This window comes from Sus scrofa, chromosome 8, assembly GCF_000003025.6.
Source record: "Sus scrofa isolate TJ Tabasco breed Duroc chromosome 8, Sscrofa11.1, whole genome shotgun sequence".
Classification (NCBI taxonomy): Eukaryota; Metazoa; Chordata; class Mammalia; order Artiodactyla; family Suidae; genus Sus; species Sus scrofa.
The window spans coordinates 42,442,525-42,470,010 of NC_010450.4; the positions used below are offsets into that span (position 1 = coordinate 42,442,525).

At 41.0% G+C, this 27,486-nt stretch overlaps 1 protein-coding gene and 1 pseudogene across 1 annotated transcript in view; both read left to right on the forward strand.

Moving 5' to 3' along the window:
* On the forward strand, positions 1-25,561 carry LOC110262022 (annotated as a pseudogene).
* LOC100526059 (zinc finger protein 11-like) overlaps positions 1-27,486 on the forward strand; it is a 387,036-nt gene that overhangs the window by 312,653 nt on the left and 46,897 nt on the right. The gene's annotated exons all lie outside the window — the stretch shown is intronic.

Here is a 27,486-nt window from a genome sequence, read left to right on the forward strand (position 1 = left end):
ATGGACCTTGAACAATATGGGTTTGAACGAGGTGAGTCTACTTAGGTGGATTTTTTTCACTAAATAAGTACCATAGTACTAGACAATCCATGGTTGATCAAATCTGTGGATGTGGAACCTCAGATACAGAGGGCTGACTGTATAAAGTTATATGCAGATTTTTAACTCTGTGAAAAGTCAGTGTCCCAAATCTCCACATAATTTCATAGTCAAGCATATTCTCGGAGTTCCTGTCATGGCTCAGTGATAAACCAACCTGACTAGCATCCATGAGGATGCAGGTTTGATCCCTGGCATCACTCAGTGGGTTAAGGATCTGGCATTGCTGTGGCTGTGGTGTAGGCTGGTGGCTACAGATCCGACTGGATCCCTAGTCTGGGAACCTCCATATGCAGTGGGTGCAACCCTAAAAAGGCCAAAAAAAAAAAAAAGAGAGAGAGAGAGAGAGACAATGGTATTCTGATCTAATTTATTTTGATAATACTTTATAATTTTCAGAATTTTAAAAATTACTTCATGAATTTTATTACATTTATAGGTGTACAACACTCATCACAACCAAATTTCACAGCATTTCTATCCCAAACGCACAGTGCATCCCCCCACCCCCCAACCTGTCTCTTTTGGAAACCATACATTTTTTAAAGTCTGTGAGTCAGTATCTGTTCTGCAAAGACATTCATGTGCCCTTTTTTTTAGATTCCACCTGTAAGTGATAGCATTTGTTGTTGGTGTCTCATTGTCTGACTGACTTCACTTAGCATGATAATTTCTAGGTCCATCCCTGTTGCTACAAATGCCAGTATGTCTTTCCTTTTAATGGCTGAGTAATTTTCCATTGTGTATATGTACCACTTCTTCTTGATCCACTCCTCTGTCGATGGACATTTAGGTTGTTTCCATGTCTTGGCTATTGAAAATAGTGCTGCAGTGAACATTGGAGTACATGCGTCTTTTCGTGTCTTACAGTGTAATAGGGCACCATTTGCTCCACACCCTCTCCAGCACTCATTGTTTGTAGACTTTTTGATGATGGCCATCCTGGCTGGTGTAAGGTGGTACCTCACAGTGGTTTTGATTTGCATTTCTCTTGTTATGAGTGATGTTGAACATGTTTTCATGTGTTTTTTGGCCATCTGTATGTCCTCTTTGGAGAATTGTCTGTTTAGGTCTTCTGCCCATTTTTGGATGGGGGTGTTTGTTTTTCTGGTATTGAGCAGTAGGGGGTGTTTATAAATTTTGGAGCTCAATCCCTTGTCAGTTGATTCATTTGCAAAATTTTCTCCCATTCTGTGGGTTGTCTTTTCATTTTGTTTAGGGCTTCCTTTGCTGTGCAGAAACTTTTCAGTTTAATTAAGTCACATTTGTTTCTTTTTGTTTTTACCGTTGTGACTCTAAGAGGTGGATCTGAGAAGATGTTGCTGTGGTGTATTTTTTGGAGAGTGTTTGGCCTATGTTTTCCTCTAAGAGTTTTAAAGCGTGTGGTCTTATATCTAGGTCTTTCATCCATTTGGAGTTTATTTTTGTGTATGGTGTTAGGAAGGGATCTAATTTCATTCTTTTCCATGTGGCTGTCCAGTTTTCCCAGTACCACTTACTGCAGGGATCATGCACTGATTGCCCTTTTGGGGCTCTTTGGGCATGGAAGTTGGTCGACTATAGTGGGAGCCATTGGCAGGAGCAGCAGAGCTTGTTTCATTCACTTGCCCCCTGATGTTATTCCTCTGCTCTGAGTTCTCTGTAGCTCTAAGGATGCTGCTGTTCCCCATCTGTTGCTAGGCAGTCACTTCTCCTCTCCAGCACTCCCAAACAATGGTGCCTTGTCTTTAATCCTAATGGGGTTGGCTCAGCTTCCACCCCCAAATGTGGTCCCCCATGATCTAATTCCTTCAAGCTGTTTCTGCATGGCCAACCCCAGCTCTCTTTTTGTCTAAACTCTAAGGCTAGAATTTTAGTTCCTGACACTTGGACCACCATATGGTTGCCACTATAGCACTGATGGTTTGTGGATTGTTTCCATTTTAACTGCTTCACACCAATTGCTGTGTTCTCCTCCAGTACTCTAAAGTTCCTCCTCTATCCAGGCCAACCTCCTTGCTGGTGGTGGAGCTCCCCAGTGTGCAGGAGCTTTTCCTCTTTCCAACTTCCTCCTAGGGGTGACTGTCCCATCTCCATTCTCTCCCCTCTATCTTTTACTTCTTTCTTTTCTCCTTTACGGTTTCATGAAAGTTTTCTTGCCCTATCATAATCCTGAGATCTTTTGTCAAGTGTTTGGCAAATGTTCTGTGTGACGACATCCACACATAGATATATTCTTGATGTTTATTTCTGGGAATAGGTGAGCCTCATGTCCTAATCATCCACCATCCTCCTCTAGACTCTCCTTTTTTTTTTTCTTTTAGAACCTTGACTATATTTTGCCACTCCCTTCTGTCCTGCAGCTTTTCTGTAGAGAAATAAGCTGAAAGACTTATGGGGATTCCTTTGTAATTAATGCTTTGCTCTTCTCTTGCTCCTTTAGCAGCCTTTGTTTATCTATCACTTTTGCTGTTTTAAAAAAGTATATGTCTTAGTGTAGGTCTGTTTGGGTTCATCATGTTGGGGGCCCTCTGTGCCCCATGTACCTGCATATCTGTTTCCTACTTTAGATTTGGGAAGATTTTAGGCTTCAAGTACATTTTCAACACCTTTTTGTCTCTCCACAACTTCTGGGAACTTTGGTATGTGCGGTTCAACATGTTATATATAATCCCAAAGATCACTTGTATTTTCTTTTATTCCTCTTCTTCTTTCTTATTTTTTTCCTGTTCATTTAGCTGTCTGTCTGCTGTAATGGTTGGGTGATTTCCATTATTCAAGTTCCAGGTCACATTGTTCATTCTGCTACTCATTGCCTTTAACTCTGCTTGTATCATGGCAATGGAGTTTTCTAATTTTCCTTAGCTCCTCCTTATAGTTTCTAGGTCCTTTTTACAATAATCCACATTTCTGTTGACAGCCTGTCTTAATTGCTTCAGCACTTCCATTACCTCCTTTTAAGTCAGTGTCTATTAGACAGTTTCATTGTTTGCTCCTTCAGGGGAGGTCTCCTATTCTTTTAATTGGGATTGCTGCTTCTACTTCTTCATTTCATTTCTATTGCTCTTACTCCAGATATGTGGAGATTTTCTTGTCCTTAAGGAAGGCTGATTTCTTCTTTCAGTGTTCAGTGGATGTACTGGGAGAATTGGTCTACACACAGATTTTTATTATATATTTTTGGAAGAAGGTAATATCCCCCTCCCACTCCTCTGCCATCTTGTACTGATTTCCCTTCCTTTCTTCTTTTGGTCTCATTTCCTTTGATTTGATATCTAGCTTTGGCTTTATATTTGGATTCCTTTTTCTTTTACTTTTTTTTTTTTGGTCTATAATAATGATAGAATTTTGCTTTGTGGTTATCATGAAGTTGTGATATAGTAGCCTATATACATATATGATTGTTTTTAAATTATAAATACCAGCTTTGATATCATATTTGTGGATTCTTCCCTACCTTTATTGTTTCTTTGCCTTCTTCCCACAGGGAGCATTTCCTAATTGTCTCCTTCATAAATTTCCTGGTTCTACCTGTGGCCTTTTCCACATAGAGGATTTCTTTTAGCATTTCCACTTAGAGGAGTTCTTTTAGTTCTAAGGCTAGATTTGTTTGTTGAATTTTTTAAAATTCTGTTTCTCTGTAAAGAATCTGATTTCCCCATCAAATCTGGATGAGGCCTCTTGGGGTAGCATAGGCACGGTGGTTGGATTTTTCTCCCCTTTCATCATTTTAAATATATTGTGCCACTGCCTTCTGATGTGCTAAATGTCTTCTGAAAGATCATGATACGCTTATAGCAATTCCCTTGTATATTGTCTTGCTTCTGTTGTCTGTGTTTTGGTGGGTGAGGCTGGTCTGGAGGCCTGTGAAAGCTTCCTAGTATTAGGGGCTCTTTCCTGCCCACTGGTGGAGGAAGCAGATCTTGGCTCTATGTTGTGCAGGGCTCTTTCAAGGGACATGTCTAGAGGTGTCTCTGGGCTCACAAAGCCTTTAGATAGCCTGACTGCTGATGGATAGGGCTGTATTCCCACATTGTCAGTTGTCTGGCCTAAGGCTTCTCAGCATTGTAGTTTACAGGCTGTTGGGTGGGGCCAGGTCTTGTTGACAAGGACCCAAATTGTCTGCCTCCGGCCAAAGTTCACATAGGTCCCTGTTATATCTGCTACCAGTCTTTATGACCCCAAAGAGAGCCCTGCTACCCCCTGTCTTCCCAAGAGTCCTGATAAGACCAGCATATAGGACTGTCTAAGTCTTCCATCGTGTCACTGGTTTTGCCCTTGTTCCTGATGTATGTGAGATCTTCTGTGCATCTTCCCAGATTATAGTCTCTGATCCTTCGTGCTCTGGAGCACCTACCTGCCTTTAATTCCCAGTAGACTACAAAGCCAAACGCTGTGGAGGCTCTACCTCCTAATGCTGGACCACTAGGCTGGAGAGCATGGCATATGGCTAAGAGCTCTCACTCCTGTTGGATAACTTCTGCAATGTAATTACTCTATAGTTTGTGGTTTTCCCACCTGAATGGCATGGCAGTTGACCATATTGCAAGTGAACCCCCCCTTTTGTCTCATGGTTTTCTATGTGTCATTCAAAGTAGAATATATTTTCTCTTTTCAGTAGACTCCAGTCTTTTGTATAGAGGATTGTTCAGGATTGGTAGTTCTGAATTTTTTGTTTGTTTGTATTTTATTTTATTTTATTTTATTTTATTTTATTGTCTTTTTCCATTTCTTGGGCCACTCCAATGGCATATGGAAGTTCTCAGGCTGGGGGTCTAATAGGAGCTGTAGCAACTTGCCTACCCCAGAGCCACAGCAACGCGGGATCCTAGCTGTGTCTGTGACCTACACCACAGCTCATGGCAATTCCGGATTGTTAACCCACTGAGCAAGGACAGGGATTGAACCCGCAACCTCATTGTTCCTCTCGGATTCATTAACCACTGCACCATGACAGCAACTCCTCTGTTTGTTATTTTAAAGCCACACACACAGCATAGGGAGGTTCTCAGGCCAAGGGTCCAATCAGAGCTGTAGCTGACACCCTATGCCACAGCCACAGCAACATCACATCTGGGCCACCTCTGCAACCTACACCATAGCTCGCCACAACTCCAGGGCTTTAAGCCACTGAGTGAAGCCAGGGATCAAACCCACATCCTCATGAATCCTAGTCAGGTTTGGTAACCTCTGAACCATGATGGGAACTCCCTTTTTCTCAAATTTGTAAAAATTTTTATTTATTTATTTATTTAATGTATTTATTTGACAGTTGTGTTTTTGTTTGCTTGTGAGAGGAGTTGAGCTCAACGTCCTGTTACTATGCTGTCTATTCTTCATTCCAATACATTTAATAAACGAGATTTAAATGTATGTTAGCTTTCCACCAAAATTCAATTCACTGTATCAAAATGTGAATGTTTTTCAACCTTTCTAAGACATTGCATTGATTCAGAAAATATTGTATCTGGGTTTCCTTAAATTTTCTCCTACCTCTCATTGATTCACACAGGTAAACATCACTTTATCCATGAATCTGATTTTGAAATCTTATCATCATTCTCACCAACTCTTCTTGCCTCTCCACATCTTTAGCACTCCTATAGACTGACCGAAGCAAAAAACCCTTCCTTGGGCCTTTTTCTTCAGAGGGTTGAGTGCTCCCACATTTTAAATGGGAGATTGCAGTGTGTTAGGAGAAAATCCCACAAGGGCCTTTCATTTCTTTCCTATCTTGTATCAGCTTCTGCTTGCACCTCTGTTCAGTGACTTTTGTACAACACACTGATGAAGATGCCGGCTGTCTCTGGTCAGGGCAAAGTGCAGATTAATTACCTGATGAATAAAATACAGAGAGTGTCTTGCTCTGCTCAGATGTTAGACAGCATTGCTTCCATCCTAATTGAAGAGTTTGGGATGAATGAAGCTTAAGATTCCTAATCTTTAATCCCTATATACTGATTACACAGCAGCCAACTGGACTACTTTGCATCACTCCATGGGACATGTATACCAAAGTTACAGATAAAAACATCAGTACTATTGCTGTCCGTTTGTGTCATGAAAATATTTTTTTTTTTGCTCACACTAAGGAATCTAAAATATTTTTTTCCCTAACATTGTTAAAACTGTAAGGCTAAAATACTGGAATTTCAAATATGGTAAAATCTAAGACCCTTCTAATTTACTTCCATTTTTGGTGATGACAGGATGCCATGAGAGATTTGACTTTCTAGAATCGAATACGTAAGACTCCTTCAGAGGCCTGATTGGAGAATATGAAAATATCCCCTGGAAAAAGTTAAGATTCTCCAATTGAACTAATTAGAAAGATGGTAGTAAGGGCTCTGCATTATCCTACATCCTAATACAGATGATGCGAGAGGTGGGGATACAACCAGCAGCCTAAATATCCTTTATTTTTGTAAGAGGAAGGATTAAAGAGTCACCATGCTTGATATAGCCAATTGGTTTCCTGAAACTACAGACAAATGTGCTTGCTTGTATTTTCTGGTCAGTTACTCTACTTTCGGTATCAGTTACTCATGATACCTCCCTCAGCTCTAGCAACATTGAGCAGAAACTGATAAAAACCATATGATCCTCTCACTAGATGCTGAAAAAGCCTTTGACAAGATCCAACACCCATTTCTGAGAAAAACCCTTCAGCAAGTGGGCATAGAGGGAACCTACCTCCACATGATAAAGGCCACAGATGACAAACCCACAGCGAACATCATTCTCAGTTGTGAAAAGCTGAAAGAATTCCTGCTGAGATCTGGAACAAGACAAGGATGTCCACGCTCACCACTTCTATTCAAAAAAGTTTTTGAAGTTCTAGTCACTTCAGTCAGATTAGAAAAAGAAATAAAAGGAATCCAAATTGAGAAGGAAGAAGGGAAACTAGCACTATTTGGAGATAATGTGATCCTATACCTAGAGTATCTTAAAGACTCAACCAGAAAACTGTTTGAGCTCATACATGAATTTGGCAAAGTTGCAGGATACAAAATTAATACATAGAAATCAACTGCATTTGTATATACTAACAATGAAACATCAGAAAGAGAAATTAGGGAGCAATCTCATTTACCATCACATCAAAAAGAATAAAATACTTAGGAATAAACCTACCTAAAAGAGACAAAAGACCTATACTCTGAAAAGTACAAAATGCTGATGAAAGAAATCGAAGACGACACAAACAGATGGAAAGACATACCATGCTCTTGGATTGGAAGTGTCAATAGTATCAAAATGACTATACTGCCCAAGGCAATCTACAGAGTCAATGCAATCCCTATGAAATTACCAAGGACAGTTTTCACAGAACTCACAAAATATTTTAAAGTTTGTTTGGAAGCACAAAAGACCCAGAATAGCCAAAGCCATCCTAAAAAGGAAAAATGGAGCTGAAGGAATCAGGCTCCTGGACCTCAGACTATCCTACAGAGCTACAGTCATCAAAACTGTATGGTACTGGCACAAAGACAGACATATAAATCAGTGGAACAGGATAGAAAGCCCTGAATTAAACCCACACACCTTCAATCAACTAATCTATGACAAAGGAGGCAAGAACATACACTGGTGAAAAGACAGCCCTTTCAGTAAGTGGTGCTGGGAAAACTGGACAGCCATATGTAAAAGAATGAAATTAGATCACTACACAAAAATATTTTGTGTGGCAACACAAAAGACCTCCCTCAAAACAAAGCCATACTGAGAAAGTAAAATGGAGATGATGGAATCATGCTTCATGACCTCAAGTTATACCACAAAGCTACAGCAATCCATATAGTATGGCATGGCACAAAAGCAGTAATATAGATAGGGGAATAGGATAGAACGTGCAGAATTAAACTCACATACCAATGGTCAATGAACCTATAACAAAGGAGGCAAGAACATAGTGCAGGAAATCATAGCAATGTCTTTTTATGATCTACCTCATAGAGTAATGACACGTTTACATAATGGAGTATTACTCAGCCAGAAAAAGAACAAAATAATGCCATTTGCAGCAACATGAAAGACCAATACCATATGATATCACTTCTATCTACAATCTAATATATGGCACAAATGAAGCAATCTATAGAAAAAAAAACAAACTCATGGACATGGAAAACAGACTTGTGGTTCCCCAAGGGGCAGGGGGAGGCAGTGGGATGGACTGGGACTTCATGGTTTTTTGATGCAAACTATAGCATTTGGAGTGTGAATAAGCAGTGAGGTCCTGCTGTATAGGACCTTACTAGTCACTTGTAAGGGAACATTTAGGGGGATCATGTGAGAACAAGAATGTTTACATATGTATAACTGGATCACTTTGCTGTACAGACGAAGTGGACTGAATAATGTAAAACAACTGTAATTAATATTTTTAAAATAAAAATGCTAATTAACTTAAGGAAGATTATAGAGAGACATGCAGGTCACTGTAACAAGGGACTAGAAACTAGAAAGATGAATTTACCCAAAACAGACAAACTGCTGGGATAAAAAGCAATCTAGAAGCAATGAATAGCAGACTAAATGACACAGAACCAATAAGGGATCTGAAAGGTAGAATAATGGAAACCACCAGTCAAGACCGCAGGCAGAAAAACAAGGGGAAAAAAGAATGAAGCCAATATACACGAACTATGGAAATATAAAAAATGTGCCAACTAATGAATAATAGTGGTTCCAGAAAATATCTGCAGATGACACAAGCAACAAGGCATTCATATCCAAAATAGACACACAACTGGAATTCCCGTCGTGGCTCCGTGGTTAATGAATCCGACTAGGAACCATGAGGTTTCAAGTTCAATCTCTGGCCTTGCTCAGTGGGTTAAGGATTTGGCGTTGCTGTGAGCTGTGGTGTAGGTTGCAGACACGGCTCAGATCCTGCGTTGCAGTTTCTGTGGAAGAGGTGGTGGCTACAGCTCCGATTCAACCCCTAGCCTGGGAATCTCCATATGCCACAGGAGTGGCCCAAGAAATGGCAAAAAGACAAAATATATATATATACACACAACTTATAAAACTCAATGTTGAAAAACCAAACAACCCGATGGAAAAATGGGCAGAAGACCCAAACCGACATTTTTCCAAAGAAGACACACACATGGCCAACAGCACGAAACAATGCTCAAAGTCACTACCAGAGAAATGCACATCAGAGCCACCATGGAAGTATCACTTCCCACCGGTCAGAATGGTGCTCTTCAAAAAGCCTACAAACAATAAATACAGGGGAAGGGGTGGGAAAAAGGGAACACTCATCCACCGTTGGCAGGCATATATATTAGTGCAGCTACTCTGGAAAACAGTATGGAGATGCATTAAAAACCAAAAACAGTGCTACCATATATCATCCAGCAATCCCACTCCTGGCTATATATCCAGGAAAGATGCAAACTCTAATTCAAAACAGATACACACACCCTAATTTTCACAGCAGCATTATTTACAATAGCCAAGACATGGAAACCAGGTAAATGTCTATCAACACATGATAGTATACATACAAAACCCTAAGCACTCCACCCAAAACCTACTTGAACTGATCAACAAATTCAGCAAAGTAGCAGGATATAAGATTACCATTCAGAAATCAGTCACATTTCTATATACTAAAAATGAAATATTAGAAAAGGAAAACAAAAATACAATGCTTTTTAAAACTGCACCCCAAGAAATCGAACACCTGGATAGACACCTGACCAAGGAGCTCAAGGTCTTGTATGCTGAGAACTATAAAACATTCGTCAAGGAAATTAAAGAAGATGTAAAGAAATGGAAAGATAGTCCATGCTCCTGGGTTGGAAAAATTACTATTGTAAAAATGGCCATACTACCCAAAGCACTTTACAGATTCAATGTCATCTCTATCAAATTACCCGTGACATTCCTCACAGAACTAGACGAAACAATCCAAAAATGTAGATGCAACCACAAAAGACCCAGAATTGCCAAAGCAATTCTGAGGAACAGAAACCAAGCAGGAGGCATAACTCTCCCACATTTCAGGCACTATTACAAAGCCACAGCCATCAAGCCAGTGTGGTACTGGTACCAAAACAGACAGGCAGACCAATGGAACAGAATGGAGAACCCAGAAATAAACCCAGACACCTAGGGTCAATTAATCTTTGACAAGGGAGGCAAGAACATAAAATGGGAAATAGTCTTTTCAGCAAGCATTGCTGGGAAACCTGGACAGCTGCATGCAAATCAATGAAACTAGAACACACCCTCACACCATGCACAAAAATAAACTCAAAATGGCTGAAAGCCTTAAATGTAAGACAAAACACCATCAAACTCCAGGAAAAGAACATAGGCAAACATTCTCTGAGATCAGCCTTACAAATGTTTTCTCAGGTCAGTCTCCCAAAGCAACAGAAATCAAAGCAAACATAAACCAATGGGACCTAATCAAACTGACAAGCTTTTGCACAGCAAAGGAAACCAAAATGAAAACAAAAAGACAACTTACAGAGTGAGAGAAAATAGTTTCAAATGATGCAACTGACAAGGGCTTAATCTCTGGAATATACAAGCAACTTATACAACTCCACAGCAAAAAAGCCAACAACCCAATGGACAAATGGGCAAAAGACCTGAAGAGATATTTTTCCAAGGAAGATATACAGATGGCCAACAAGCCCATGAAAACATGCTCAACATCCCTGATGATTAGAGAAATGCAAATCAAAATGACCACGAATACCACCTCACACCAGTCAGAATGGCCATCATTCATAAGGCCACAAAGAACAAATGCTGGAGAGGGTGTGGAGAAAAGGGAACCCTCCTGCACTGTTGATGGGAATGTAAATTGCTATGACCACTATGGAAAAGAGTGTGGGGGTACTTTTGAAAACTATACATAGAACTACCATATGACCCAGCAATCCCACTCCTGGGCATATACCCAGATGAAACTTTCCTTGAAAAAGATATGTGCACCTTCATGTTCATTGAAGCACTATTCCCAAGAGCCAAGCCATGGAAGCAACCTAAATGTCCACCGAGAGATGATTGGATTATGAAGACGTGGTGCATACATACTACTCAGCTATAAAAAAGAACAAAATATTGGAATACTGCTCAGCTATAAAAAAGAACAAAATATTGCCATTTGCAGCCACATGGATGGAACTAGAGACTCTCGTATGAAGTGATGTAAGTCAGAAAGAGAATGACAAATACCATATGATTTCACTTACATCTGGGCTCTTATAGGGCACAAATGCACCTTTCCATAGAAAAGAAACTCATGGACATGGAGAACAGACTTGCAGTTATCAAGAGGGAGGGCAAGGGCATGGGAGTGACTGGGAATTTGGGGTTAATAGATGCAAAACTATAGCCTTTGGAATGGATAAGCAATGAGATCCTGCTGTATAGCACTGGGAACTATGTCTGGTCACTTGTGATGGAGCATGATAATGTGAGAAAAAAGAATGTATACATATATGTGTGACTGGGGCACCTTACTGTGCAGTAGATAGTTGACAGAACCCTGTAAATGAGCTGTAATGGAAAAAATAAAAATCATTATATAAAAAAACCCAAAATCTTAATTTGGGATATTTCATTAAACCAATAAGAAAGGTCCCCAAGAAAGACAAATACTATATCATATCCCTTAAGTGTAGAATCTAAAAAATACAAAAAGCTATTGAATAGAACAAAAGAAAGAGACTCACAGATATACAGCACAAACTAGTGGTTAACAGTAGAGAGGGGAAAAGGAGAAGGGCAACATAGGGGTGGGGAACTAAGAGGTATAAATTATTGTGTATAAAATAAACTATGAGGACATATTTTGCAACCAAGGATATATAGGCATTATTTTATAATAACTATAAATGGAGCATAAACTTTGAAAATTGTTAATCACCATATTGTACACCTGTAGCCTATATAATATTGTCCATTACCTATACTGCAATTAAGAAAAATAGTCCCTAGGAATCTTTTAATATTATGCATCTATTTAATAATTAATACTTATCCATACACTTCAAATATATGGTAGGGCAAACTATAACTGATTTTCACTTAAGAGGAAAATGGGGAGTTCCCATTGTGGCTCAGTGGTTAAGGAATCCAACTTGCACCCAAGAGGACTCAGGTTCCATCCCTGGCCTCACTCAGCATTGCCATGAGCTCAGATTCTATGTGGCTGTGGTTGTGGCTGTGGCTGACACATAGCTCCAATTGGACCCCTAGTCTGAGAAGCTCCATATGCCACAAGTGCAGCCCTGAAAAGCTAAAAAAAAAAAAAAAAAAAAAAGGAAATGGATCTTTTATAACAAGAGAATTTCTGGTGCCAGGGTTTCCCTAGCCAGATTTTTTTTTGTCTTTTTGCATTTTCTAGGGCTGCTCCTTTGGCATATGGAGGATCCCAGCCTAGGGGTCTAATCGGAGCTGTAGCCGCTGACCTGTACCAAAGCCACAGCAATGCAGGATCCGAGCCAGGTCTGCAACCCACACCACAGCTCACAGCAATGCTGGATCCTTAACCCACTGAGCGAGGCCAGGGATCAAACTTGCAACTCATAGTTCCTAGTTGGATTCATTAACCATAGAGCCATGATGGGAACTGCTCCCTAGGCAGTTTTTAAATTTTTTTTTTAATTCCTTTCCAGCTTTAATAGAGATAGCATTGACATATAGCAGTACTGTGTAAGTTTAAGGTGTAAAAAGTGATGATCTGATATGATTATACATTGCAAAATGATTACTACCATCACTTTAACTAACACCTCCATCATGTCACATAATAACAATGTCTTTGTTGCTGTGAGAACATTTAAGATCTATTCTCCATGCAATTTTCAAGTATATAACAGTGTTATTAATCATAATCACTATATTGTACATACCCAGAACTACTTGACTTCAAATAATCATTTATCAGCTATACAACAGAGTGATTTGATATGTTTTACAATGCAAAATTAGGAGTTCCCTTTGTGCCTCTGTGGGTTGTAAACTTGACTAGTGTGCATGAGAATGAAGGTTCGATCTCTGGCCTCTCTCAGTGGGTTAAGGATCCAGCATTGTCACAAGCTGTGGTATAGGTTGCAGATGTGGCTTGGATCTGGTTGCTGTGGCTATGGTGTAGGCCTGCAGCTGAAGCTCCCATTTGACCCCCACCCAGGAACTTCCATATGCCACAGGTGCGGCCCTAAAAAGAAAAAAAAAAAGACAAAACAATGATCAGAAGTCTGGTTACCAACTGTCACCACACAACATCATTACATTGTAAACTATATTCCCCATACTTAACATTCCATACAATTGACCCTTTTTTTTTTAAGTTTTGTTTGTTTGTTTGGCCACCCTCACTGCATGCAGAAGTTAATTCTTCTTTCAATGTTTGGTAAAAATCACCTCTAAAACTGTCTGGTCCTAGGCTTTTGGTTATTGGGAGTTTTTTAAATTACTGATAACCTTCACTACTGGTAATCAGTCTGTTCATATTTTCTATTTTTTCCTAATTCAGTCTTAGGAGCTTGTAGGTATTTATTCATGTCTCCTAGGTTCTCCATTTTATTGAACTGTTAACTGTTCACAGTAATGTCTTATGATCCTTGGTATTTCTGTGATATTGGTTGTAACACAGTCTCATTTCTAATTTTATTTATTTGGGCCCTATCTCTTTTGTTTTGATGAGTCTGGCAAAAGGCTTATCAATGTTGTTGATCCTTTCAAAGAACCATCTCTTGCTTACATTGATATTTTCTATTTTGGGGGTTTGGGTTGGAAATGCTATAAAATTTGGTTGTGATGATCACTGTGCAACTATAAATGTAACTGAGTCATAAAAAATGCTATAAAAATAAATAACCAGAGCCCCAGAAGACATGAAGCAATAATAATAAAATTGAGATGAGAAATAGGTGATTTAACATCAGAATGATATTGGAAATCATAGCAAATAAATTTGAGAAATTCACAGATTTCCTAGAAAGACAGAAACTGCCAAAACTGGCTCAAGAAGAAACAGAAAAATCTACATATGCCTTCAACAAATAAAAAGATTGAATTAGCAATTTAAAATCCTCTGACAAAGAAAAGACCTAGGCAGATGGCTTCACTGGTGAATGCCACCAAACATTTAAATAAAGACTATCAACACTTCACAAACACTTCCAAAATATAGAAGAGGAGGGAGTACTTCCCAAGTCATTCTAGAAGATCAGTGTTACCCTGATACCCAAACCAGAAAAGGACATCACAAGAAAACTTCTCCAGACCAATATCAAAGTAGATGCATACATCCTCAACAAAATACTAGCACACTGAATCCAGCAATATATAAAAGTCCTATCTAGTGGGATTTATCCCAGGAAATGCAAGACTGGTATGATATCCCCAAATCACTTGCTGTAATAGATGATTTCAATGGAATAAACAATAAAAGTGCATGATAATCTCAATAGATACAGAAAAAACAGTTGATGAAACTCAAACCTTGGTTTATGATTAAAAATCACTAAAGGAGATGGGATTAAGATTTCAGAATAGAAGGACTGTAGCTCAACTTCTCTCCTAAAAACAACAAAATTCACAACTAAAGGCTGAGAAATCTTCAACCAAATGGACTGGAAACCTTAAAAAAATATCCTACTCCAAAAGAAAATAAGGAGGCCACATCAAGGGGTAGGAGGGGCAATTTCATGATATAAACAACCCCACACCTCCTGAGTGGTAAGCCCCACAGACTGGAAACTAACTGGTTCACAGAGACTCACCTACAGGAGTGAGAGTTCTGAGCCCCACATCAAACTCTCACGTGTTGGGATCTGGCATTGGGAGAGAGAGCCCCGGGAGCATCTGGCATTGAAGGCCAGTGGGCCATGGGTTCAGGAGCTCCATGGGACTGGGGGAAACAGAGATGCCATTTTTAAAAGGCACACACAGACTTTCACATGCACTGGGTCCCAGGGCAAAGCAATTCTCCATAGGAATCTGAGTCAAACCTGACTGCAGTTCTTGGAGTACATCCTGGGGAAACAAGGGTGAACATGGCTTGTTGTGAGGGAAGGACATTGGAAGCAAAGCTCTAGGAAATTTCAGCAGTGTGCCTTTCTCTGGAGGTGGCCATTTTGGGAAAACCTGGCCCCACCCATCAGTCGGTGCTGAGAAGCCCCAGGGCAAACAACAATCCAGGTGGGATCACAGCCAGCCCCTCAGTAAACAGGCTACCTAAAGACTCCTCAGGCACAGAGCGGCCTCTATTCACATCCAGAGACTAGGCCCCACCCACCAGAGGGAGAGGAGTCAGCTCCACCTACGAGTGGTTAGGCATTAGCCCCTCCCATCAGGAAGCCTACAGCAAGCCCACATACCAACTTCAGCCACAAGGGGGGCAGACACCAGAAGTAAGAGAGGCTACAACTCTAGTATCTGTAAAAAGGTCACCACACCAAAAACCTATAAAAATGAAAAGACAGAGAACTATAACTCAGATGAGGGAGAAAGGAAAAAAACCCAGAAAATCAGCTAAGCAATGAGGAGATTCTCAGCTTCCAGGAAAATGACTTTAGATTGTTGATGCCAAAGATGATGCAAGACACTGGAAATAAACTGGAGGCAAAGATGGATAACTTACAGGAAACACTGAGCAAAGAGGTACAAGATATAAAACTTAAACAAGAAGAAATGCAAAATACAATAACTGAAATAAAAATTTCACTAGAAGCAGCTAACAGCAGAATACAGGAGGCAGAAGAACGAATAAGCAAGATGGAGGACAGCTTAGTGGAAATTACGGATGCAGAACAGAAAAGAGAAAAAAGATTGAAAAGAAATGAAGAGAGTCTCAGAGAACTCTGGGACAACGTTAAATGCACCAACATCCATATTATAGGGGTGCCAGAAGGAGAAGAGAGAGGAAGGGGACACAAAAAATATTCCAAGAGATAAAAGTCGAAAATGTCCTTAACATGGAAAAGGAACCATTCACTCAAATCCAGGAAGCACAATGAGTACCTTATAAAATAAACCCAAGGAGGAATACACCGAGACACATATTAATCAAACTGACCAAAATTAAAGACAAAGAGAAAATCTTGAAAGCAACTAGGGGAAAGAAACAAATAACATACAAGGGAACCCCAATAAGGTTATTGACAGATTTTTCAGCAGAAACTCTGCAGGCCAGAAAGGAGTGGCATGATTTACTTTAATGCGATGAAAGAAGAAAACCTCCAATCAAGATTACTTTACCCAGCAAGGCTCTCATTCACATTTGAAGGAGAAATCAAAACCTTCACAGATAAGCAAAAGCTAAGAGAATTCAGCAACACTAAACCAGCTTTACAACAAATACTAAAGGAACTTCTCTAGGAAGAAAAGAAAAGACAGCAACAGGAAACAAAAATGCCACAAATGACAAGGCTCACCAGTAAAGGTATATATACAGTAAAGATTCAAAATCATCCATGCACAATTATACTACCAAGATCAGAAATCATGAGAAGAGGTGGGTACCAATGCAGGACAGTAGAGATGAACTTGTAATTAAGAGAACAACATCTTAAAACAATCTTATATACATATAGGCTCTTATCTCAAAACTTCTGAAGAACTGCAAGCCAAAAATCTACATTTGATACACAAACAAAGAAAAATCAACTCAAATACAACACTAAAGATAGTCATCAAACCAGAAGAGGAGAGAACAACAGAAGAAGGAAAGAAAAAAGAGCAACAAAAACAAATCCAAAGCAATTAATAAAATGGCAATAAGAACATACATATCAATAACTGCCTTAAATGTTAGTGGACTAAATGCCCCAACCAAAAGACACAGACTGGCTGAATAGATACAAAAACAAGACCCATATATATACTGTCTTCAAGAGACCGACTTTGCTTCTAGGGACACATACAAATTGAAAGTGAGAGGATGGAAGAAAATATTTCAAACAGGGATCAAATGAAAGCTGGAGTAGCAATACTCACATCAGACAAAATAGACCTTAAAATGAAGAATATTTTAAAGGACAAAGAAGGTCATTACATAATGATCCAAGGATCAATCCAAGAAGATATAATAATTTTAAATATCTATGCACCCAGACTAGATTCACCACAATATATAAGGCAAATGCTAACAACCTTAAAAGGACAAATCAACAATAACACAATCATAGTGGGGGACTTGAACACCCCACTTACATCAATGGACAGATCATCCAGACAGAAAATCAATAAGGAAACACAGGCCCTGAATTAAGCATTAAACCAGATGGACTTAGTAGATATTTATAGGACATTCCATCCAAAAGTAACAGAATACACACACTTCTCAAAAGCCAACGGAACATTCTCTAAGATTCATCACATCCTGGGCTACGAATCCAACCTCAGTAACTTTAAGAAAATTGAAATCATATCAAACATCTTTTTTGACCACAACGCTATATGACTGGAAATCAATAACAAGAAAAAATCTTCAAAAAACACAAACACGTGGAGACTAAATAAAATGATTAGAGATTTTATACAACTTTTGATTCCATCAATCTGGCATTGTGGAAGGCAATGATTATTGTGAAGCTGGTATGAAAACTTTTCTGCCTATGCTTTAATATTTTATTATATACACATATATCTAGAAATAAAAATGATATTTGTGTTTCAAAAAAATAAAATAAAAATCATTAAAAAACTAAAACCTGATATGGGACATCTATAGAGATCTACCCAAATATCATACTTATGGTGCAAGATTGAATGGTTTCGATCTAAGATCAGGAAAAAAATTAGGATGTCTGTTCTCACTTCATCTATTCAACACTGTACTGGAGATTCTAGTTTGGGTGGCTAGACAAGGAAAAGAAATAAAAGAAATCCAGATTAGAATGGAAGAACCAATTTACAGATGACGTGAGCTCATTTGTAGCAAATCCTAAGGAACCCACTATGAGAATTAATAAGCTCATTAAGATTATGGGATATGAGGTCACTAAGCAAAAATCAATTCTAGCTCTATATATTAGCAATGAATAGTTCAGAAACACAAATTAAGAACATTTCATTTACAATAGCATCAAAAGATTAAAATAATAGGAGTAACAAACAAAAGAACCATAAAAATTCTGAAAAGTATAAAATATTGTTGAAATAAATTCAATTAGATAAGAATATGGTTGACTTTATTTTATTTATTTATTTATCTTTTGGTCTCTTTAGGGCCAGACCCACGGCATATGGAGGTTCCCAGGTTATGGATCCAAACACATTCTATGAGGCCGCCATCACCCTGATACCAAAACCAGACAAAGACTCCACAAAAAAAGAAAATTACAGACCAATTTCACTGGTGAACGTCGATGCAGAAATCCTCAACAAAATATAAGCAAACCGCATCCAGCAATACATTAAAAGGATTGTACTTCACGATCAAGTGGGACTTATCCCAGAGATGCATGGATACTTCAATATGAGCAAATCAAGCAGTGTGATAGACCACATTAATAAACTGAATAATAAAAACATTATGATCCTCTCAATAGATGCAGGAAAAGCCTTTGACAAAATCTGACACCCATTTCTGATAAAAACCCTTCAGAAAGTGGGCATAGAGGCAACCTACCTCAACATAATAAAGGCCACAGACGACAAACCCACAGCTAACATCATTCTCAGTTGTGAAAAGCTGAAAGAATGCCTGCTGAGTTCAGGAACAAGACAAGGATGTATGCTCTCACCACTACACTTCAACATAGTTTTGGAAGTACTAGCCATGGCAATCAGAGAAGAAAAAGAATCCAAATTGGAAAGGAAGATGGGAAACTAGCACTATTTGCAGATCACACGATCCTATACCTAGAGAACCCTAAAGACTCAACCAGAAAACTGTTAGAGCTCATCCGTGAATTTGGCAAAGTCGCAGGATATAAAATTAATACACAGAAATTGATGGCATTTCTTTTTTTTGTCTTTTTTTTTTTTTTTTTTTTTTGCTATTTCTTGGGCTGCTCCCGCGGCATATGGAGGTCCCCAGGCTAGGGGTCTAATTGGAGCCATAGCCACCAACCTACGCCAGAGCCACATCAACGCGGGATCTGAGCCGCATCTGCGACCTACACCACAGCTCACCACAACGCCAGATCGTTAACACACTGAGCAAGGGCAGGGACTGAACCTGCAACCTCATGGTTCCTAGTCAGATTCATTAACGACTGTGCCATGACGGGAACTCCAATGGCATTTCTATATACTAACAGTGAAACATCAGAAAGAGAAATTAGGGAAGCAATCCCATTTACCATCACATACAAAAAAATAAAATACCTAGGAATAAACCTACCTAAAGAGACAAAAGGCCTGTACTCTGAAAAGTAAAATGCTGATGAAAGAAATCAAATGACACAAACAGATGGAAAGGCATACCATGCTCTTGAATTGGAAGAGTCAATAGTATCAAACTAACTATGCTTCCAAAGACAATCTACAGATTCAATGCAATCCCTATGAAATTACCAAGGACAGAACTCAAACAAAATATTTTAAAGTTTGTTTGGAAGCACAAAAGACCCAGAAGAGCCAAAGACATCCTGAAAAGGAAAAGTGGAGCTGAAGGAATCAGGCTCCCTGACTTCAGACTATTCTACAGAGCTACAGTCATCCAAATCATATGATACTGGCTCAAATACAGAAATATAGATCAGTGAAACAGGAAAGAAAGCCCTGAGTTAAACCCATGCACCTTCAATCAACTAATCTATGACAAAGGAGACAAGAATATACACTGGGGAAAACACAGCCCCTTCCATAAGTGGTGCTGGGAAAACTGGACAGCCACATGGAAAAGAATGAATTTAGATCCCTTCCTAACACCATACACAAAAATAAACTCCAAATGGATGAAAGACCTAGATATAAGACCACATACTTTAAAACTCTTAGAGGAAAACATAGGCCAAACACTCTCCAAAAAATACACCACAGCAACATCTTCTCAGATCCACCTCTTAGAGTCACAACGGTAAAAACAAAAAGAAACAAATGTGACTTAATTAAACTGAAAAGTTTCTGCACAGCAAAGGAAGCCCTAAACAAAATGAAAAGACAACCCACAGAATGGGAGAAAATTTTGCAAATGAATCAACTGACAAGGGATTGAGCTCCAAAATTTATAAACACCCCCTACTGCTCAATACCAGAAAAACAAACACCCCCATCCAAAAATGGGCAGAAGACCTAAACAGACAATTCTCCAAAGAGGACATACAGATGGCCAAAAAACACATGAAAACATGTTCAACATCACTCATAACAAGAGAAATGCAAATCAAAACCACTGTGAGGTACCACCTTACACCAGCCAGGATGGCCATCATCAAAAAGTCTACAAACAATGAGTGCTGGAGAGGGTGTGGAGCAAATGGTGCCCTATTACACTGTAAGACACGAAAAGACGCATGTACTCCAATGTTCACTGCAGCACTATTTTCAATAGCCAAGACATGGAAACAACCTAAATGTCCATCGACAGAGGAGTGGATCAAGAAGAAGTGGTACATATACACAATGGAAAATTACTCAGCCATTAAAAGGAAAGACATACTGGCATTTGTAGCAACAGGGATGGACCTAGAAATTATCATGCTAAGTGAAGTCAGTCAGACAATGAGACACCAACAACAAATGCTATCACTTACAGGTGGAATCTAAAAAAAAGGGCACATGAATGTCTTTGCAGAACAGATACTGACTCACAGACTTTAAAAAATGTATGGTTTCCAAATGAGACAGGTTGGGGGGTGGGGGGATGCACTGTGCATTTGGGATAGAAATGCTGTGAAATTTGGTTGTGATGAGTGTTGTACACCTATAAATGTAATAAAATTCATGAAGTAATTTTTAAAATTCTGAAAATTATAAAGTATTATCAAAATAAATTAGATCAGAATACCATTGTCTCTCTCTCTCTCTCTCTTTTTTTTTTTTTGGCCTTTTTAGGGTTGCACCCACTGCATATGGAGGTTCCCAGACTAGGGATCCAGTCGGATCTGTAGCCACCAGCCTACACCACAGCCACAGCAATGCCAGATCCTTAACCCACTGAGTGATGCCAGGGATCAAACCTGCATCCTCATGGATGCTAGTCAGGTTGGTTTATCACTGAGCCATGACAGGAACTCCGAGAATATGCTTGACTATGAAATTATGTGGAGATTTGGGACACTGACTTTTCACAGAGTTAAAAATCTGCATATAACTTTATACAGTCAGCCCTCTGTATCTGAGGTTCCACATCCACAGATTTGATCAACCATGGATTGTCTAGTACTATGGTACTTATTTAGTGAAAAAAATCCACCTAAGTAGACTCACCTCGTTCAAACCCATATTGTTCAAGGTCCATGTTTGTGTATTGGAAAACTTATATATCAAGATGGAAATGCTTCACATATTGATCTACAGAGTAAACAAAATGCTATTCAAATTACAGCTGGCTCACTGCAGAAACTGAAGGGCTGGTATTAAAATTCATGTGGAAATTCAAAGGAACCCAAATAGCCAAAGCAATCTCAAAGAACTATAAAACTGACACACTCAAAACGCATACATCCCGATTTAAAAACGTGCTATACGATGGCAATAATCAATACGATTGTCATACGACTGGTTCAAGGATTAATAAATAGATCAATGAGATAGAACTGAGAGTCCAGAAATAAACGTAAATGACTGTACATTTGTGGTGAAGAGATTTTTGACAGTACAGCCAAGGCAATTCAATGGGAGGAAGAAAAGTGATGTCAACAAATAGAACTAGAACAACTGGATATCCACCTGCAAAAGAAGCTGGACCCCTTCCTCACACCATATACAAAACTTCACTCAAAATGGACCGTAGACATAAATATAAGTGACAAAACTATAGAATTCTTAGAAGGAAATATTAATGTAAATTGTTGTGACCTTGCATTGGTCAATGTTGTTTTAATGTGACATCTAAACATAAGCGACCAAAGAAAAAATAGACAAGCAGACTTTAACAAAGCTAAAAAAGTTTTGTGATCAAAGAACTACATCAAGAAAGTGAAAGGACCACCAAGAGAATGGAAGAAACCAATTTGCAAATCATATATCTGAGGAGTACTATGCATTCAAAATACATAAATAATTTTTACAGCTCAACAATAAAAAGACAAGTAAGTCAATTGGTGAGAAAAAATGGCAAAAGGATTTGGATAGACATTTCCCCAGTGAAGACAGACAAGTGGACAATGAGTACATGAAAAGATGCTCAATGTCATTAGCCATTAATGAAATGTAAATCAAAACCACAGTGAGATACCACTTCACATCAACTCAAGATGGCTCTCATAACAGGCCCTGCTGAAGACAGAGAGAAGCTGGAACCCTTATACATTGCTCTCAGGAATGTAAATTGCTGCAATCACTGTGAAATCTAGATTGGCGGTTCCTCAATAAGTTAACCATGGAATACCCCTATAATCCAGAAATTTGGCTCTGGGGTATAAACCCAAGACAACTGACAACATACGTTCAAACAGAAACTTGTACATGAATACACAGAGCAGGCTGATTCCTAATGACCAAATAGTGGAAAGAAATAGTGGACTGGATAAGCAAAATGTAATTTTTCTCTACAATGGACTTTTATTCAGCAATTTAAAAATTCATCCTGGAGAGTCAGCCCAAGATGGTGGTGGGAGGGGCCTGGGCTTCATCTATGCCCTCCCAGTGAGGGGCTGTGGGGGGGGTGGTTGGGGGACCGGTAGCCCGACACCACCCCTGGTCGTTCTCCTCCTTCCCTTGTTCCTGTGGCTGGGGAGGTACCCCTCCTCTCCACACCATTGAACCTTTGCCTCCATCTCCAGGTGGGGCCACACTTCCTCTGCCTTTATCACCGCTCCCCACTCACCCCTGCCCCTGCCTGCAGCTGTGGTGGTACATGTGCCCTTCCCTGAGGTGACCAGTGCCCTCCTGGAGTCCCTCAATCAGCAGCAGCTGCAGGGCCAGCTCTGTGGTGTATCTATCTGAGTGTGGGGATGGGAGTTCGGTGCTCATCGTGTTGTCCTGGCTGCATCTTCCTCGACCAGGTCTTACTCAAGGGCATGACTTGGATCTCACTGCCCAGTGTCGTGACCCCGGAACCTTCAAGACCACCCTGGCTTCAGCTTACACTAGCCGGCTCAGCATGGCCACTGCTGCCATTGTCTGCTTCCTCACAGTGGGGTCTGTGCTCCAGATGTGGCACATCATGGACAAGTGCACTGAACTCCTCTGAGAGGGCCGGGCCTCAGCCACCACCACCACCATCACCACTGCTGCAGCCATGTCAGTCACTGTCCCTGCTGCTGGGGTGCCCCCTGGGAGTGGGGGCAGTGTACCCCTGCTTCTATGGGCTCCGTGCGCTCCCATGCCTCCAGCCAGGCCAGCGAGAATCAGTCCCCCAGCAGCAGCAACTATGTCAGCTCTTGGGAGTGACTGACTGCTCCTCTTCCTCCCAAGAGGCTTTTGCGCTTCTGTGGTGAGCAGCAGGGAGCATTGGAGGTGGCAGCTGCATGTTCCCAGCCCCTGTGGTTGGCAGTGGAGGGGCTACCTCTGGGAAGCTGCTGCCAGAAGCAGATGAGTGGTGTGATGATAGTGGGGGTGGGGGACAGGGGCGGGGGTCCCTGGGGCTGGGCTCTGGCAGCCCACCTGTGCACCGCCCAGCATCGTACCACAGAAACCCTGGGTGTACGTGAAGCGGGGTGGAACCTGCCCCACACCAGCACCCCTGGCTCCCCAAGACCCAGACCTGGAAGAGGGTGAGGAGGAGGAAGACTTGGTGTTGGCCTGTGAGGATGATGAAGATGAAGAGCTGGGGGGTGGCTCCCGGCATCCTCTAGGGGGAGAACCTGAGGCACGCTTAGTATTGGTGATGTCCGGACTCTGTCTGAGCCTCCAGACAAGGGCGAGAAGCAGGTCAATTTCTGTGAGTCCTCCAATGACTTTGGCCCTTATGAGGATGGGGGTCCTGGGGCGGGGCTTGAGGATTCGGGGGGCCAACCCCTTCTTCCCACACTCCCATCCACCCTCCTAGGCCCCTGCTTCTGCTGGACATGCAGAGCAACCAGATCCTAGTCTTCCTATCCTCTTCATTCACTTCCTCCTCCTCTTCCTCACAGACTCCAGGCCAGCTGCCAGGGAACCAAGTTGAACACGGGGCAGCGATGATGGGGGGTGCATCATTAGGAGCCCTGGGCACACCAGGTGGCACTGGTGGGACCTCTGGAGGGACACATAGTAGAGATGGGTAGAAGATCTTTCTGTGCCACTGCAAGAAGTCTTTTCCCACAAGGCGATGCATGATCAGCAAGTGAGCAGGCACCTCAACCTGCAGTCTTTTGACTGCCCCATGTGGAAAAAGAAGTTCAAGATGAAGCATCACCTGATGGAGCACAGGAAGACTCACACAGGCCTCTAGCCCTGCGAGTGCGGCATCTGCATGAAGAAGTTCATGTGGCAAGACAGCTTCATGTGCCACCTGGGAAACTGTGAGCGCCCACCCTGTCTAGGGGGGGCCAAGGCCGGTGCCTGGTTTGGAGGCAGGGCGAGACCCGGGGTGGGGGGCCCACTGGGCCAGCCTTGCAGTCCAGGAGAGAGTCCTCTGTCCGGGGCAGCAGTGAGGAAGGGAGTGGGAACATGCTCCCATCCAGCCGATGGGTCTGGTCCCCTCCACGTTTCCACAAGGTGGAGATGGGTTTCGGTGGGGGTGGAGGAGAGAACTGAAGAGGCGGGCTACTGGGGGTAGCCTTCTGAGAAGAGGGAAGAGGGGCGGGGAGCCAGGGGTGCTGTGGCTCTTCAGTGATGTCCCAACACACCTTCTGCCTTCCTATCTCAATGGACTTCTACATATTCTGGAGGGGGACCGTGTTGAACCATGGATCAACCCCCATTCCACCCCGCAGCCCCTCCTCCCCAAAGTATCCCTGAACCCAGCTCTTCCTTCCCCTCAGGTGGGTACACTGAAGCCCCAACCCCATAGTAGAAGAGGGTGCACACGGTGGGGGTTAGGGAGGGCGAGGGGGACTAGTTGAGCATCCTGGAGTCACTGGGTCAAGGGTCAGGTGGTTGTAGTCTTACCTGAATGAAGTTTGCGTTTGTGTTGTTGTGGGGACCAGGACTTTGAACTCCACCCTTGTCCTGGAACATACCCTGTCCCTCAGAGGATGTGCCCCTTACTTCTACCCTAACCCCTCCTCCCCCACCTTGGGGTCCCCCAACTTGATTCTCACTGGGGAGGGGGGCAGTGAAGACAATGAGCGAGCAAGTTGTAAGAATACAAGGTTTCTACGTTAAATCTTACTTTTTAAAATGACGATTGAACTATTTACTGGTCATTTAAAAAATAATAAAAACTAAAAATTCATCCTAATATGTGGATGGGTCTAGAAAAGTTTAAGCTAAGTGAAAAGCCAATCTCAGAAGAAAAATTGTTGTAAATCTATTCATATGAAATGTGCAGAATGGGCAAAACCATAGAGACAGAAAGTAGATTCATAGTCGTCTAGGACTAAAGAGTTAGGGAGACATGAGGATGCCCTACTCATGGGTAGAGCTTTTTTTCTTATGGAGTGAGGAAAACTTCTGAAATTGCTTATGATGATAGCTGCACAACTACATGAATCTAGTCAAAGCCATCGAAATGTACACCTTACATGGGTAAATTATTGGCAATATGAATTTTATCTCCAAAAATTAAAAATATGCATGTCCTAGTGATTTGACTTCTAGAAATGTTTTGTAAGAAAGTAAGTGCACAAGTGTTCAGGTGGAAGCATACATATTCAGCGTGCCACTGTTCAAAACAGCATAAAACTAACTAACTAAATATCCATCAATGGATTCAAATTGAACAAATTAAGATGCCCATACAATGAAATACTCAAAGTCATGCAAAATGATTACCTCGATATCTATGAATAAATGCAACTAAGTAGTAGGGAGGCAACTGTAGTGAGGTAGGGTAATAAAAGCATTCCACATGAGTTTAAAGACTATGTATTATGACGTATCTATATATGTACATTTTTATATATGTAAACACACTGCTACTAGAGAAAAAGTGGGGAAAAAGTGTGAAGTTGAAGGCTCTAACACAACTTTGTTAAAAACCAAAATGTGAAACCCAATGAGCTCCAAAGTAACCTCTCAAAGTTACTTGGACCAGGGTAATGAGAGATCTCATATGTAGCTAGGAAGTACACACACAGACACACAAACACAGTCACATTTGCTCAAAGTCCTAATTAAGGAGGAATTAAAAAAAAAAAAAAACAAAAAAACTTGGTGAAGAGAAGGAAAGAAAAAGATCCTAGCTCCTAGGCAGAGAAAGTAACTCTGCAGTGTAGAAGGAAACAACAAATGTGACAAACTCACTGATAGCCACAGTGAATTAGACAGATTTGGAAAGACAGAAGTGCTTTATCCTGCACAGTTTTGTTACACTAAGAACTTCATGTTAATCCAAGCAGCAGGGCAATAGCTAAAAGTTATTAGAGCAGTATGAAGCTACAAAGAGAAGCAAGAGTGGATAGGAGGGAGTTGGTAGACAGCAGTTAGGCATGGCTGGGGTGAACTGCAGATGAAAAGGTCTGGAGCTGGGAAACTCAATTTACAAATGGACCATGGCCAGGCCATATATTAAAATAGAATTCTGATCCCCCAACTCTGCCACAACTAGTCTGGGAAGCCAGCGACAACCTCTGCAACAATTGGCCTCACATGGTCATGTTTTCGTCAATAAGTGTCAGCCGCCCTAATATTTGCCTCTCCTTCCCTTGATTCTAGTTCAAGGCCGTCCAGAGGAAGCCATACTTGTTGGCCAAACCAGTCACACAGGAAGCCTCACTTCCAGGCAACCCACCACCAACTTTCCCAGCCCAACGCCCTCCCATCACATTATACCTGCGGTTTCCTCCCACTCCCTGCACAGAGCGTTCACACCCCACACCCACCTTTGGTCCCCTGTCAAACACAGGTGATGGTGGCCAACTCCCTCGCTCCAGCAAGTTCTGAATAAATAGGCTTTGCTTGTCCTCATTTGGATGGTCTCCTCTCCTCCTGCAAAGTATTATCAATCAATGTAAAGGGGTATCTCAGGCTGAAGGAATGGCTGAGCCAGAGCAGGAGAGAGTGGAGAGATACTCCACCATGTGTCTCCCGAGTAAGATAAAACCTGCCTAGGAGCCATGGTTTGAGCTGGGAACTTAGAAGAAAATCACACATATGGTACCCTGGAATTTACAGTGGAGACTGAGCAGTCAATTTCAAACACTCAACGATTTTAATTATAAATTGGCACAATTCTGCAGAACTGTAGGTACACTAACAAGGTTTTGAATGGCTCTGGTGATAGTTGCT